At 31.5% G+C, this 17,652-nt stretch overlaps 1 protein-coding gene across 2 annotated transcripts in view; it reads left to right on the top strand.

The window, feature by feature from the left end:
* Nucleotides 1-17,652, top strand: part of LOC121130128 (uncharacterized) — a 72,150-nt gene that overhangs the window by 7,032 nt on the left and 47,466 nt on the right. The window contains exon 1 of one of the 2 annotated variants that reach the window (XM_040725854.2): nucleotides 16,999-17,081. The exons of the other annotated variant lie outside the window; for it this stretch is intronic. The gene's annotated coding sequence lies outside the window, so the exon portion shown is untranslated. Of the gene's footprint in view, nucleotides 1-16,998; nucleotides 17,082-17,652 lie in introns of those variants that run through there. 2 annotated transcript variants of the gene reach the window in all.

Genomic DNA, 17,652 nt, shown 5'->3' with positions numbered 1-17,652 from the left:
AGTCAGGCTGTACACGCTACTTCTACAGCTTGTCGACCATGATTTCGGTTTTTCTGATCCACTGGCTTCAATCCATGGGCAGGAGTACACTGTTAGAAATTCAGGTTCAAAATTCTCCTTCATTCAAGCGACCCTTTTAAGTTGGACTGTTGTCAAAAATACCAACTTTTTTTCTGCTTGAAGATAGTCCAAGGATATTTTTGTTTGTTTGTCGTGTTTGGTCGTTGATTTTCCTGATTTTTTGTTCATAGCTTTACAAAATAATTGCATCATTAAAGAAAAAGGCTTAGAGCTCGAAACATATCCAGTAAAGCCTGGGCGCACTATTCCAAATACTATTTTTTATGGAGGAACCTGTATGTTGTATGTATATACTGCCAAGTCTTCTGTAAAATGTTAATTCGTTTAATTACATCATTTCAAAAAAGACTTTGTTTGCTTTTTTAAGGAAGTTTTTGAGGGTTTTTTACATGATATTCATAAATTTATTATTTACAATTATTTCCTAGTGATTAAACAATTTCCATTGTATTCAATTATTTTGTCATGAACTCATTTTTAATTTACAACACATTAAATGACCTTCCTTTACTAAAAACCTACCTACTTATTAGCAAATTTATATTTATTATTGAATTATCTGTACGTCTTTAAATTGAGTTAAGCTCCTGTAATAAAATATAGATTAAAAATATTAAAAAAACAGGCAACAGTTATAACACAAAAGTAATATTGAACAAAAACGAAGAAAAAGGTATGTGACCAATTTCTTTTTTACATCATATACAGGGAGCGGGGATCAAATTGTCGCCAAAATATTTTTCTACAAAAAATAACACAAAAAGATACATTTTGTAACTTTTTTATTGAAAATCAAAACTATGACGAGCATATAGATATAGAGTAGCCATTCATTTGATATAATCACCATCAATAATGGCCTCAATACAGCCTGTGAACCGGCGCAGGCTCTTCTGACCATCTCATTGTCCATGTTGCCGAATACCTCCTTGATGGAGTCCATCAGGCTGGCCTTTGTGTTATGGGGATGTCTGTTGGTAGGTCTCTCGACATAGCCCCAGATTAAATAGTCAAAGGATTAAGGTCGGGAGAGTTAGGAGGCCACAAATCCTTGGTTACGACGTCATAACAGTTCTCGGTTAACCACTGCATGGAGATTTTGGACACATGGCAGGGTGCTGAGTCCTGTTGCCACACCCAGGAACTGTCTCCTGCCACCCCTTGGATCCAGGGCAGAACCACCTTCTCCATAACATCCAGGTAGACCTCTGTATTGACCTTTAGACCCGTTTCAAACATGTGGGGAGGTATAACATGACCTTCACTGCTGACCACACCGAACGCCATGCCCATTGCAGGGAACTTGGTCTTCATTACCTTTCTCACATGGCTGGTGCAGGTGACTATCCACCTGTTGCTCTGCTTGTTGACCTTCTGATCTTGAGAGAAATTCTTTTCATCAGAGAAAAACCCCAGCATCCCGGGCTGCTTGAGCTTGTTGAGCAATTTTGTTGACTTCATCAGCCTGTTGTCCTTTGCCTTCTGGGTCAAGATCTGGCCCACCTGTATCTTGTAGCTCCTGCACCTTAAATCCTCAGATACACAGTCCCTTATTGTTTTCTCATGGCATCCCAGATCCCTCGCCATGGCCGTTCATGGACCTGGTAGGGTCATCCTCAACCATCTTCTTCACCTTGTCGACAAAGTCGTTGTCCCTGACCTTCCTGTCGGCGCCCTCCTCCTTGGGTGCCCTCTTTATGGTGGCATCAACATCCCAGGTGTTCTCTAGCTTCTTACAGATACGCTGAACAGTCCGTAAATTCACTTCTAAGGTTGAAGCAATCGTTGAATTGGAGATTTCACCTCCATTATTAACCAATGGCATGACTACGGCGGACCTCGAAAGCTCCTCGTTCCACTTATAGCTCTTTATCTCCTCATATGATGACGGCATGATGCTAACTGAACTACGTATCATCAGCTGACGAGAATAGCTTTCCTATTTGGTAACCAGTTTTTTATTTGATAATGTCGTCTTTAAGTTATCAAGGTTTAAAGTAGGCGAAAATTTGATCCCCGCTCCGTGTATGTTGTATAATGATTTTTCTCAAAATTGAGAGTAAATAATTTTTGTATTGTTTGACAAATTATCGCCAATTTCTATCTTTAACCTATTCATATTAGCCCATTTTTTAAGTATTCAAAATTGATTCTAATAAAGAAAAAGAGAAATTGACAGATTTTATTTAAAAGGGACCATATCAGGCTCAATATAAGTCTTTTAAATCAAATAAAAATTTTAAAATATAGCTACAATTCATGGGGCTCTTAACTTATCTCACAAATTTGGAATTAAAACCTTTAATGGTCTAAAATACAGGTGTGTTTCTTTAAATTAAGGCACTCAGTTTTAGAATGTATTAAAGGTAATAACTTGAAAAAGGGATTCTTATTTAATTTTGTACTATCGATAAATGTAATCTAGATTAAGAAAGACAATTTTCCCTCACAACTAAACTTTTTAAAGCTGTTCTTGATGAACCACTAGAGCAAGTTGACTTAAGCGTCAACCATGCTGGCCTTCAAATGCCCCTTGCTCCTGAATTGGATCCCACTGAGACCACCATTCAGTCCCCCAAATATGGTGTAGTGTTAGGCGAATGGGGAGACAAATACTATTTTGAAAAGATGCCAGGACCTTCATTCATCTACATCCCTTGCGTGACTTTGGAAGTGTGACAGCTGGCGCCATCTTCAAGCAGCCACCTGTGCTCGTAGGGGAGGACCTCTTTTCTCAAATAATTAATATAGGTGGCTGAATCCAACCTCTCGCCAGTTCAAGGAAGACGAGATTGTACTTTTGTCCATCTGATCAAACCCCAGCAATCCCTTACAATTTGGGCCAAGGTAAAAGAGCATCTCATACAAATTATAAAGGGTTTAAAGTAGCTCCCCTGTATTCCATCTAAGACGTCCGTTTTTATGTTTGCCATGATGATACTCCAAATGAAATGCTTAATCCCTCTCTTTTAAAAATATTCTCTATATGTCAATAGATTCACTGATTGGCTGAAAAGAGCCAATCACAATGCTACATCATTATGGGTGGCAAATTTAAAAGTGTATTGTCTTTAACAAACATACCGAATGGTATGTGTATGAAATATTGGTCGTATAGTTAAATGAAGTAAACAAATAAATTAGGATTTTCTCCTTTTTTCGATTTTTGCTCAAGATTGTTTGTATGATGAGACACCACATATGTAATGCATACTGTCTAATATTTCATAGACATACTTGGGTTCATTCAATTTTCTGAGATGAGATGATACACCCAAAAAGATTAACTATAGCCTTCATTTTGGGCCCGATAGGGTATTTAAAATGAAAGTACAATTTGCAACTCAGCCAAAGATTTAATAAAATAAGAATTGAATTATAATTCGATGAAGGATATCATTGTTATACACTCTCAATTTTTTGGTGTTGACGGGCCACATTTCATTTTTGGGGAAAACTAATCAAATTATAATTACATAAGAATAAATGTGAAAAGGTAATTAGAAGGAAGTCATGATAATTCAAAGGACTGGGAAATGACTCAAAAGGAGAAAGTTAAATACATTATGTGCTTGTATGCTACATGCACTTTGCTTCCAAACTCCAATAATTATACAAAATATGTCATACATCATTAATTATTCAATTATATTTAACCAAAAAAAAAAAAAACGAACAAAAAAATCAATGTTCATTTTATATATTAACCAGAAGGAAATGGTAGGTTGCAGTATTTTGTTCATAATATACTATTGAAAAGAGTATTTTTTACTGGCTATATAGGCCACAACGTAGAGAAAAATAACAGTTTTAAGACTGGAAAAGGAAAAAGTCTTGGTGCTATCGTTCTTTTTTGTTAATCCTTTAATATTAATATATTGGACCCTATTTGTTTTAATTCGGTTGTCTGACCTAATTATCCTTTTAATTCCAGGCAGCCATAGGTACACATGTAAATTTGTTTGTATTTCTAAGTATTTAATTAAACTCAAGTTATATTGATATCCTCAATCTATTTGTATATTCCATATAATAAGTTGGGGAAAAAGTAATTTCGTATTTTTCGCTTTATTTCAATCCTTAACATGTTGCCCACACGAATCCAACTCCATAATGCCCTTCTCATAAAAGTCCTTGTCCATATTGGCAAAAACTCGGACAACCAATTTTTACAAGTTTCTATTGAAGTCAAATTTGTATCCCCAAGCTCGTTGTCCATATATAGGAATAGGGGGTAGTGACTTGTTGCCATGTCCGGACTATAGGTTGGATGCATAAGAACTTCCCATCTAAACTCTTGGAGCTTCTGGCGAGTCGTCAAAATTGTGTTTGGTCTGGTATTTATTGATAATGTCTTGTTATCTGCTATTCACCAATGATGACCGCCTCTGTTTGATCCCAGGCTTCAAACAGTGGAGTTGTTCAAATTAGAGGACATAATTTTTTATCTCCCACCAATATTGTAAGTTTGCCACTGATAAAGATTTTCTATGGGATGGAGGTCCGGACACTGGCTATGACCTTAATGTTTTTCTTCTTGAGCCACTCTTTTTTTTGCTTTGGCAGTATATTTTGGATTATTGCGTGCTGGAAGACCAATTACAAGTCTTATTTTCCATGCAAAGGAAATTGATCCCCAAGATTTATCAGTGCGTGGCCCATCCACCTTCCCTACGATGCAGTGACGTCGTCCTTTCCCCTTAGTAGAGTAACAAACCTGACGCATATATTTTGCAAACCCACGCTAGAAACCCGGGAGATGGTTTTCATAGAGTTATTCTCAGTTATTAAGCGCCAACAAATAGATAAATTTTCTCTACGAATATAGAAGGTAACTTATAAATAGAGACTTGGTGTTATTCCCTGTTTTTCATAATAGTACTCCCACTAGTTACTCAATAGTTTAATCTTCTCTCTTAAAAAATGAAAACATAATGATAGCAACAATTAAAAAATATTGTACAAGTTGCCAAAAACAACAAAAATGCTTAGAATTTACATCACTTAATATATTTTCTCCCTTTTTTCTTTCTTTTTAATATGAGGCACTGTGATATAGCTAAACATGCTCCTTGTTAAAAATGAATCCTCCACAGACAATCAAACAAACAGACGGACATAAAAACTTGGTTTTATAAGTATATGTAGATTATATAGTTTGCTATCTATTCTGGGGAGTCTACGGGGAGTGGGCTGGAGGGGCTGTATCCATTCCCCAATTAATGATTTTTTGCTTTTCTTTCTAGATAATTTAATGTTTGAAATTTTTTGTCAAAAAATTTAATATCCGAAATTTAATTGAATTTTTCAAATTTAAAAATAAACAATTTTATTTTCTATGAGTACCCATGGATTTAAGAAATTTTTCTACACAAAATTTAATATTTAAAATGTTTTTATATCTAGAAAAAAAAATGATTTTTTGTGAATATTTATGGATTTTTGAAATTTTTGGTCGTAATGAATGTTGCAAAGAAAAAATATTTTATAAAAATTATTTTTTTAGAGAAAAATTTAAAGTTTTCTGAATAAGTGTTGATTTTTTAATATTTTTTCCCAAAAACATTTAATTTTTCCTGAACTGCTGTAGATTTTTTAAATTTTTGGAGAATGGCTATGGATTTCTGAGTTCAAAAAAAAAAATATATATATATATTTTAAAAAAAAAATAATTATCATTCCGCGTACGCCCCCACTGCTACTTTACAAATATTTTTCTTACTGAAGACATAAAAATATGTTCAATAAAACTAAAAGATTTTATTCGTACATGAAATTCTCCGTTATTTTAAGGTTAAGCTTAAAAATTTCTAACTTTTTTTTGTTTACAAAAACTTAAAAGTGTTGGTTGTATTCATTTTCATCCGCAGACCCTTAGACCCTCATAAATATTCATCTTTTACGTCAGAGAATTTTATGATAACATGAACTTGAGACATACATACATACATTTGTTGGAATAGACAGTGTAATCAAAATACTTTAGACAGATGATGATTAATGATACTACGTTTTGTTAGAAAATTAAAAAACTTTTTCATATTAATAATTTTTTTGTGAAAAAAAAAAAATCTAATACATTATTATCGTTTAAAAAAACATATGTATATATTTTAACCAAATGTATAAAAAAATAATTTTTTTAAAACTATAAATGTAATAACTAGTGATGGGACGATGAATTGGAATGGGGGAATCGAGTATTTTTCTGGAATTGGCATCTTGAAAATAATGTTAATTTGTGATTCCGATATCCCCCCAAATAAAAAAAATAAAAAAGTTAAATATTTTTTTTCTTTTCCCTAGAAAATTTAATATTTTAATTTTTTTTTTTAAACAATTTCATATTTGAAATTTAATTTAATTTTTCATTTTTTTCCCCAAAAATTTAACTTTTTTTTCACTAAATTAGGTAACATTAAAATTTTTGTACAAAATTTGAATTTGTTTTGTGAACAGATGTGGATTTTATAAAAATTTCGCCAATTTTTTTGTGTGTATAGCTGTGATTTTTGAAAAAAAGAATTCAAAAGATTTAATTTTTTGTGCATGGTCGTGGTTTTTTGGAACTTTTCTTAAATATGCTGGTAAGGAGTTAAATATGCACAGCTGTATAAAATATGTTCTAAAAAAGCGGGAGTGGTTTTTTCTAATTGATTAATTTTTACAGGCTTTTTTTATTTTAAGTATAAAGTAAAAAATGTTTGTGCTTATGAAAGGCAGAGTGGAACAATTCCAGTATATTTCCTTCTTTATATGGAGATAGATTTGTATTTATTTCCTTCCTCTCACAGGTGCTTGCTGAAATTAAATTTCACGACAGCTGAGTTGCAATCCTCCCAAACGTTCTTCAAATTCTCAGGAGTACCCTTTTATTTTTATCGATAACTGTACAGTATACATACATTCCTCTCCCTGGACTGAATAATAAATATGCGTAGAGTTGGCGATAATACCTTACCTTAGACGACCCCGAAACTTTTTTTTAGTTGTAGCCAAAACAGTTTTTCGTATAGTCGAAATCCTGATGAAAAACGATCGTATGATACAAAATTCTTTGGATTTAAATTGCGTTTAAATCGTCGAAATTCATGCGAGGAAATTTTTTTTTTAAAGTGTGCTTGTAATAATTCATATGTACATATTTTGAAAATTAAAAAGTATAAGCAAGCAAGACCCCCTTAAGTTTATTTAAAAGATCTCTATCAGCAAATAAGTAGTCTATCAAGCTTGCCAACATATCATTTACTTTTTGATATATACACAAGAAGTTTTTTCTCCGGATTTTCACAATCCCACTCAAGAGAAATCGTATATTAAGGATTTACTCATTCCGTGAGGACAATGTATTATTATATACTAAAATTTATATTTTTTAGCATCCTTGACCAATATCCGCTCATTTAATTTCTGAAAGAAAATATAAAGGACCTTCAAATATTTGTAGTGATAAACGCATGACTTGATAATATTTTCACAGATTTATGTACTACGCATAAAGCAATTATTGTTCTTGAAATATTTGTCTTTTTCCAAGCTTGTGACATACATTACATACCTAGGTAGGTAGTATAAATAATAATAGTAATGATTGTCCTCAAAATGATGATGACATTCAAGGTACAATTTTAAACATGAAAACATTGAGGGTGAAGAAAGTGTCATTTTCCTTTATAGGGACAGTCATATCTTAGTTTGCGAGTGAATTAGACTATCTGTTTTTAATGCGAGGTGGGAATCGTCATTTTACTCCAAGTCGAGTCTCAAGTCTTTACTCACACGTCCAAGACCTTAAGTAATATTCATCGACTCTAATTCAAGTCCTCAGAAAATGAAAAATTCTTTAAAAAAAGAAAAATAAAGAAGTATTAAATTTGAGTCTGGGATTAAGTAAGCAAAAGGCTACTAATGGGAAAAGCGTGTAGATTGTATGGAAATTCATCAATCAGTAATTATCTAATTAGACGAATGCTGTAATAACTGTGTTTCTATATATATATGTGCTCAACTTACTATAGAAAGGGCTACCTGATTCTGACGATGATTTATATTTTAGGGGGAACTGTAACACTCAAAATGTGGTTATTTTTTGTGTATGTTTGAATGTATATAAATGCAAATTTAGATTATATTAAAAAGATAATTAGTAAGAAAAAGTGAAAGAAAGGTTGCCCTTTTCTTAACTAAAGTTTCATATTGTATATTTCATTTAATAAACAGTCCAGGCGTGATTTCTTATTGCTCCCTTGACAATCAAGGAAATTAGAGTCAGAAAAAGAATTGTTCAAATCAATAATTTTTTTTTTGTTCAATAAAATAATTTATTTAAATACATGTTTTTAAGATGAGCCATCATAAAAATTTTTTTGCTTCAAACCTGCTTAGAAATTGCAATTGTACAGTTAACCAAATTTGCTACAATTTTGTATCTGCGTTCTATTGACCTAGCTCAGTATCAAAATAAGTTTCCGCTGATCCAGAGAAGGATCTATAATTTCAGGTGGTACTAGATCATCCTACTCTGCATACACCTCCCTGGACTTAAAAGAATAATAAATATACTTCGAAATTTTGTTTTCGAAGAGTTGTCGAAAATATGACATCGAAGTCATTCCTGTTTTTTTTTTTTTTTTACTAGAAATGGAGTACGAATGGCGTATATATCATTTTTGCAACTTCATACTTGTATCCAGCAAATCAGATAAAATATCACCTAAACTGCTCTCCTTTAAAACATTTTTGATTTTGTCAATATTACTATGACAATTTTAGTATTTTTTTAAATATATATACCAGTAAGTCATAGGTATTTTGTGTAAATATAATTATTGCTAATTATAATCATTATTTTAAAAACAGCCCCGTAGAATGTTTTGATTTCCAACTCTACACAATAATGACAAACGCTTTGCACACATAGGTGTAGGAATGTTACTTATAGTCAGACGACTTACTGTGTTCTTTCTTTATACATTTCTTTAAATTACATCTTTTGTCAGTTCGTGACAAGCAGAGTGATAACTTTATTATCATCTTAATCCTTATTACATCAGCCTGTGTTGTTCTTGTTGTTGTCGTTCCATATTTACAAAAATGACTTACATTAAATAATAATTCCCGCCTCCCCTAAATCTACAACCTACCTATAATCACCTCATTCAACGACTTTCTGTTTTCTATTACTTCAAGTTACTTGTAGTATTTTAATGACAATGTTATTTGACCGATCGTAGCCACATATGTTTCTTGTAGTATGCGCATGGGAGGAGGGGTGATCCCTCATAAGATGAATTGTAAAAAATGAAAGAATTTAAGATATGCTTGTCGTTGGGGGATGTAACTCACCCTCCTTATCTCTTTTCTCCTTGGTAATTGACACATTTCTACACGCTCATAATATGATTTATGCTTTCACCAAAATATATACAGTGTTTTTTAAATAAAATTAGGTGCTAACGAAAATTGGCAATTTCTTTAAACCCCTTAAATGTATAAGAGCAATTTATACTTCTTTAAAGAATTTATTTATATTTTTTTAAATGATACAACATTAATTGGGATCAGACTTCTAGTTCATCCTTGAGACAAAGAGGAATTTGATTATTGATTACTAACAGACTCAGAATTTCATTGCATGATATTGATTAGCAATATCATAATATAGGATCGAATAAAAGACTATATAGGATTTAAATATATACATATATTTAATTAATTTAAAAATTGTGAAAAAATAATGTGAAAATGGTAGTTGAGGAGGACTTATGAGATAAAAATAATAGCTGTTGGCATGATCATCGACTTTTCTGGCTAACCACAGGATGATTTTGCATCTATTTTCTCCTTATTTTAGTGGGAAAGGTTGTGTGATATAATAAGAGAAACAACGTGCTATGTAATGAATATTTCAGTACAGAGGAAAATTAAACAGTTTATGTGAAACCTTTTCTTTATTGTTTAAACAGGAATAAAGTGAATCTTGTATACAAAAATTATAATCAAGATCATATTTTCCCCTCAAATAAAATAAAATAAAAAACAATTTAAAAAAATAAAAAATATTAAGGGCCGACTCATTTGGAAATCCGTAGTTTGAACAATTCCGTAACGAGATCTATATCGAAGAAGGGACACTCCAAATTATATCATGGAGGCCTTGATTTTTTTAGGGAATGACTAAATTGATATTACCTTATACGTAAATACATTAATTGATTTTTTTTTAATGAGTCCTTTTTTTCTTACAAAAGACAAAATTTTGAAACTTATTTTTATGACATATGGATGTAGTAATAGATATGGACCATATAAAAATGATGGATTGTTAAGCATAGTAATCTTGAATGTGGTCACAATTCTGCAGTTTTACAAAAATAAAATTCAAATTAGCCTTATATGCGGCGTGTTTAAAAAAAACAAAAAAAAACTGTTTAAAATATATCTTTTATTTATTAGAAACCTCGGATCTACAAGGCCAATTCATACTTAATTTACAATAGCTTCAATAAATTTTTCAAATGATCCAAAGTCAGTTGGAATGGGACTTTATGTTGGCCTTTGAGATAAGGATCCATTGGATTTTGTATTTTTAATGAATTCAAAATTATATTACGGTTGTATCTGGCTGAAACGTTAGACAAAAAGAAAATCATCAAATGCTACATGTTGCACCATTCTTGGGCCCTGGGGTCTGACCCCAAGGACACTACGGCCCAAGAAGTAGTTTTATCATTTCTCCAATGTTGGAGTTATGAATCTAGTGATTAGAAAATTTTGTAAAATCGTAAAAATGCTCTCTGACGGTATATGACATACTCCTTCAAAATTTAAAAAAAAAATCCATCTTCGATTTGAAGACGATTAAGTTTTGATCAAAGATATGAGACCACCTCTGTCTCGTCCAACATGTAGGTCTAAGATACCCATGCAAGACCAAACCGAACAAAATTGGTATCGAGCCGTGTCTCAACACTACTACATATATGTAAGTCGTAAGAACTACTTTTGAGTTGATTTCATAATGAAAGTATTTCACCTACCTATTCTTTTATATGTATAATAAAAATAATCACCTTAATCACGAAGAATAATAATCATTAAAATTATAAAGCATGACATTGAAAGAATGTTACCCCCCGTCTACACAAACTGCCCCCTTTCTTACCCCCACGCACAAAACTCACACATATGTGGTAATGTAACATAAAAACAATCTTAAACAATAAAGGAGAAAAACCCAATTTATTTATTTTACTTCATAATGAAAGGGTACGAACGCTATTGATGCCGGGGTTTGAGCATTTACAAAACTCTACATATCTCGGGTAAAAATAATGATCGACGGCTTAAATTCTCTAAGGATACTGTACTGTTTGGAAATAACGAATATAATCCCCGTTAACAGCCACAATCTCCTTCATGTAACCCTTGACGGTATTACAGGGTATATTGTTGAACTTTACAATCTTCGAATTGGTCTATCTTGCGACGATTCTAATTATTATGGCTGCTCTCTGTCCCTCCTCTACGTGCACATTCGAAGTAACGCCAAGACGAAACTGTCCCACGAATGCACATTGTATGTCAAATCCTCATATACCAAAATCGGGATAGTACGGCAACTTTCACACTTAGATACCGGCGTCAATAATTATCACAACCTGATATGTTTTGTGCTCAAATTACTACTATCAGTTAGAATGTGCCAAAATTCTAGCTAAAAATGAAAATTTTTAATTGATTTAATAAGCTTATAGTGTCAGAAATATGAAACTTTTCAAATTAAATATATCTATTTATCATTCTTTAATTATAACAATCAATTATGGGTACTTTGAGTGCAATTTGTGCTTAATAAAAATTATTTACAGGGAAAAATGGATGATAATTCGTTCAAGTCATCCGGAAAGCGTTTTTACTTGTACAAGTTGGATAAGAAGTTTGTTAAAACAAAATTCTAGGAGAAACTGATTGCTCATCTAGACATAGGCATTTTATTTTCCCTCAATAAAATCGTAATTACTTTACATCCTTCAAGGAATTTAATTATTATCCATTATATATGAATTGATGTACGTATGAAGGAGTTACGTTTCTGTGTACTCATGAAAAACTGGGAGATAAAACGGAGGATTTTTAGGAAGTTATCCTCTATACTATCACAACAAAATTTGTCTTATAGCCGACACCTAATTACTCCGAGAGTATTACTGCTACTTTATTAAATAATCACAGAAGTCATCATAGTTCTGGAGAGCACCTTTAAAAATAAAGGATTTTTATAAAAAATAATTAAATTAAGAATGCAATCACAATTCGAAAGTTCTAGAAGAATTTTTATTCATTTTTTCAGTAAGGGTACGGCCAAGTAGTACCTGTTCTGAGTAGTTACAGCACTTATACTTACTAATGTATAAGTAACAAACTACCGTTGGTCAGAATAGCGTAATTGGATAACTAACAATTGATTTAAAGTATTTTTATTTCTCCTATGGGTTTAAGGAAGAAAGGCTGAGAGATGTCATTCAGATAACTAATTCCTAATATTGCTTTGTACATGGCTGCATTTATATCCTGACTTCTGTATATATATTAGAGTGTACCGTATTGTCAATAGTTGGTGATTTGGTATCCCTTAAATACACAAAATATACACCTAGCAATGAAGGCATACTAAATAAATGACCGTAATTCAAAGAGTATTTAAAAGAGTTTGATAAACAGCTTTCGTATTAAAAAAATGATAAGTATAGTAGTGTTTCTTATTTGGCATAAATGAACAATAAAAGTATATTTGATAATATATTAGATAGCTGATTAGTAAAAATGAAGAGAACGTCAAAATAAATGCGCGTAATAGACGGTACTAAAAGAAAATATCTATAAATTGGCAGTATGTTTGGGACGGAGATCCACATTGCATGAGGTAAATTAGAGCAGTGCTCTAAAAATACTGTTGAAAGATATACTCCTAATATATAATACTAGATAATATAAAAATCCTATATTCGATTTAAATCGATAATTTGAAAGGAAAAAGATCCAAATTTCATTTTGATGCGTCATTTTACATATTTTCGAATCAAAGACCATTTTTTAGACACATGATGATCATTATCTTGTTTATATTAATAAAATGCAAAATAAACATTATTCTGTTTAACGAATTCCTAACTTTTTTGGTTCCTGTACACTCTAATTATATATAAGTATATATACATCAAAGGTATCTACATAGACCATCATTATTGATGTCAAACCAGACTACGTACCTTGTATAAGAGATTTTTTTTATCTTACTTTTGAACGAGACAAAAATCATCATTTTTATGTCCTTATTCAAAAAAATATAGAGAGAAAAAAACTACATTATATTATTATAAGAAAAAGCCGAAGCGGCGTTGTTCGGTTTCTAACTATAAAAATCTTTTTTTTTTATTGTTATGATATTCTTTAGAAGAGATGAAGACATTTTCCAGATTCTTATTATTTTATTTTTTTTGTTATTTTTTATTATTATTTTCCTTCGTTTTTACCTTTTTCTTTTAACCTGCAGCTCATTGAAAGAAAAAAAAGTAAAACGTGTATAAAAAAAATAAAAAATCATTTTATTTATTCTTGAGTCGTCCCTGTTAACAATAACGAAGTAACACACTCACAAAAAAATGGGTTATTATATATTGTTGTTGAATTTTTGGTTTGACCTTGTTTTGTGAGAGTCACTCGATTGTTCCTTCGTTCATGGTTATGAGGATCTGGTTAACGTTTTTTTGTTTTCCTTTTTGTTTTTGGTCTTGTTTTTGAAGAGCAACAAACTGTTCATTCCTTATTCCATTGCTGTCGAATAGAATGTTCTGCGATCGTGTTATTATTTATATCCCCTGCATAAACACCTCCTTTTATCCGGAGGATAATAAAAAAACTATCATGAAGTACTTCCTAGTGTTTAAAAGACAATAGTTAACTCTGAGGATTTCTGGGGTGGAGTTAAAGGTTTAAGTCCTTGATGACCTTGGAGTAGAATTGAGGATCGACATCGTTGTAATTCTTGCCTAGAGAAATGAAGTGGTATTTGTACTTATTTCCTTCTCCCTATGAATATTTGTAGCTAATTTCATAAGACGTTTTAAACATTCTTCAAATTGTGAAGGTGACACCATTCATTTTCGGTCTTTTTTTTTAACATACCGGTATTTAATATTGTTTGAGTCACTGGATATCTAGCTACATATACTAATAAAGCAAGGTTGGTCTGCTCGTACGTTGTGGGCACCTAATTACTCTGAGTAATACTGGATACGGCCTCTATTCTTGGATAAAACCGAGAAACTGCAAATCATTGAGCAAATCTTAGACCTCTATAATTATTAAAGAACAATGTGCACATTTTACTCATTCACCAAATACTCAAAAATATACCATTTTTGAGTCATATTTGGTAAGGTACATAGGCCAAAAAATGTCTAATTTCGACTCAAAAATTGATTTTTTTTTCTTCAACATTTTAAATGGTCTGTATCATGCCAAAAATGGCTTGAGATGTCTCAATCTTTGCCAAAGTCAGTTTATTATCTGTCCCAAGCGGAAAAATTCTTTGGTAATGTGAAGAAAAATATAAAAGCAAAAAGGTTAGAGTCTTTTAGTCCAATCCTCTTCTTCCATCATCATAAATCTACAAGAATAAATGCAACAGTTCTGACGATTCACTTCTTCAACGGGCTAATTAATAAAGCTAAGAGCGGATATAACTCTTTTTTTTCATAATATTTTGAAACAAAATACATATTTTAAATTGTGCTCTAGAGAATTAATTTATTTTTGTTTTCCCTCCTTCCTTGTAAGTTGAGGGATATTTGTCTATGCAGAAATGAACGTTTAAATACTTTAATTTAAAGGCATTTAGAATGCATTTCTATTCTGTAAAGAACCTTCATAGTCTTGGAATGTTACGAGTACAATTTTTGCAGTTTAAATGTTGTTATTTCTTTGCCCTACAAGGGCAACAAATTTATTTTATGTCTTAATCAAGCAGTGTACATAATACCTGTAAATAGCAAGTGTTTGTGAAATACAAATACCTTTTTTCATAGTTTGTGCTGATTAACCCATAAACAATCTAAAACAAACTACAAGAAACAGAAAAATATATAATTTATTTTTTTACTTCATATTTACAAACCTATTTCATAGACATATTTCGGTCAATTATAGGTCTTGTATTCAAGTTTATGAAACTGAATTTTAACTATAGTTAAGAACCTTCATTTGTTTGTAGGGCATAATAATTTGGCCCTAACACAGATCCTTTCCAATAAAGCCCATCAATCTCTCATTCGTTTAATGTGCCAATGATTTTTTTCCTGCTTAACTACAATCTGTGATAATAATTTGTTGATAGGAATTGACGATAATTAGTTATATGTAATTGTCAAGATAATAATTAATTATTCAATTAGACATGAGAGCCCCAGGTACATTAACAATTTCAGGGCTCTATATATATATATATATTCTTTATGAAACAACCGTTTTTACAATCTTAATATATATTTGGACCTCAGTCACACTTCACTTCTTCTTCTCTTCGAGCTATCTTGTTCACCTCTTCTGCCTCCATACTCTTCTTATTTTTTCTAGACCATCATATATCATTAAAGTAGTGTAACTGATAGTTATTTTTGTTTTAATCGCAATTTCAAAAATAACAAACTCTGGGATCGGAAGTCAGTTGTACAAACGAACAGCTCTACTTTTCATACGTTACTATCTGTCCAATATCACTGAGATTTAGAATTACATATATTTTAGGTTACAAGTTTTACACACCTTCAATTTTGAAAATGTTGTGATTGGTAGGAAGTTGGCTTTCTTAAAGGCACACTTCCGAAAAGGTCAAACGATCTAACCTCTAATATGACCAGGTGTTTTCATTTACAACAGACGATTTTTTTTTCTTAAATACCTACCTCTACCGTCTGCACAATATCAACAATATGTCAAAGAATGATTAATTTTTCCTTTAGATTCAGATCAATTCCATATTGTAGAATAATCTCTATAGGGTATAATATTTTAATTTACAATAATAGTTGGTATTTTGATAGACTTGATCAGTCATGAATTGCACATCAAGTACCTACTCCTTTCAATTTCGATAATATCGTTGAGTGTTGAGTTTATTTCCTTAAATTGATCACACTTCCAAAAGGTCAATAATCCCTTGTGTAACCTTTGCACCATACATTCATACTCTTCCATTTCCTGTCCTGTGTCTTCCACTACATAAAAAATATGTCAATGAATTGAAACACTGATTACTATAATCTAAATACAGCGGTATTATTTCTCTAATATCAAAAAATGTATATATGTTAAACATCAAGCATATCCCTTTAATTATAGTTCTAAAAAATTTGACATGAATAGAGTAGGATAATTTTGATTATTGCAACATGAACAGTGTTTTTATTTTCCAAAGCTCTTTGCATAATTATTGAAGAGAGAACATCTAACTAAATATAATGTGATCACAAGAGACAAAGTGGCATTTGTCTATATTTCCTTCAGCTTCTCCTAGTAAGTATAATGAAACGTTCTAACAGCTAAACTCCTCCGAAACATTCTACATTTGTCGTTCAAACAAATCATATTTTGTACAGGTATACACATGATCACTCTTAAAATAGATCAAGATTTGTGGGAAATTATTTAATTGGCTTGACATCAACTGATTTAGGGATTTTTCCTTTTTTTTTTTTTGATTGAAAGTTTGATCGTTTGGATGTATGAGTGCATCTCTAACACAGGGTTGTTGCTCGTAATTTTAGAGTAAACGGACTCTATTTTGTGTGTACATTAAAAGATAAAATGTAAGGAAAATTAAGAACCTGCGATAAGAAGAAGTTTCTTTAAGTCTCTGTCTTTATTACCTAATGTTCCCTCAAACATTGCGTATTTGAAGAGTTAGACACTAAAAAAACAATAATAAACGAATTTAAAAGGTAAGATAAGAACTATTTATACTTCTACTGTGAGTACCATTTTTTGATTTCTTGTCATTTTAATAGCTTTTGTATATTGAGTGTTTTTTACTGACGTCACAGAATTACATTTTTAAACCAAAACTACATCATGTCGCAGGCAAGATTGTTAATTGTTATAAGGCTATGATCCGTTTACACTTTTTCCGTTCATCCGTTTATTTTTTTAAAGAAACGATGACCAAATCATCAGTTTTTGTCCAAATTTAGTTGGCTACGATGTCATAGTAAGGTAATATTTTACAGGTACTTCAAATGACGTCACTTTATCATTTGTCTTCGTGGCGTATTCAATTTTTTCTTCCATTCTCAGAATTCATCTTCTGAAGTCATTAAAGTTGCAAAGTTACTTATAAATAAGTTTGTAATTCGTATGCCTTTTCGGTATGTAATAAAACTATACCAAGAATTAACATCCTAACGATGAAAATTTGAAGAATTTTTGAGATGAGAGCAGCTTAGCTGTATAACATTTCATTAAATTAGATGCGGGGATACAGAAAATATACACAATGTCCCACTCCAAATCAAG

Source organism: Lepeophtheirus salmonis, chromosome Z (genome assembly GCF_016086655.4).
Source record: "Lepeophtheirus salmonis chromosome Z, UVic_Lsal_1.4, whole genome shotgun sequence".
Lineage (NCBI taxonomy): Eukaryota > Metazoa > Arthropoda > Copepoda > Siphonostomatoida > Caligidae > Lepeophtheirus > Lepeophtheirus salmonis.
Note: the sequence above shows the minus strand (reverse complement) of the source record. Positions and strands in the feature narration are given on the sequence as shown.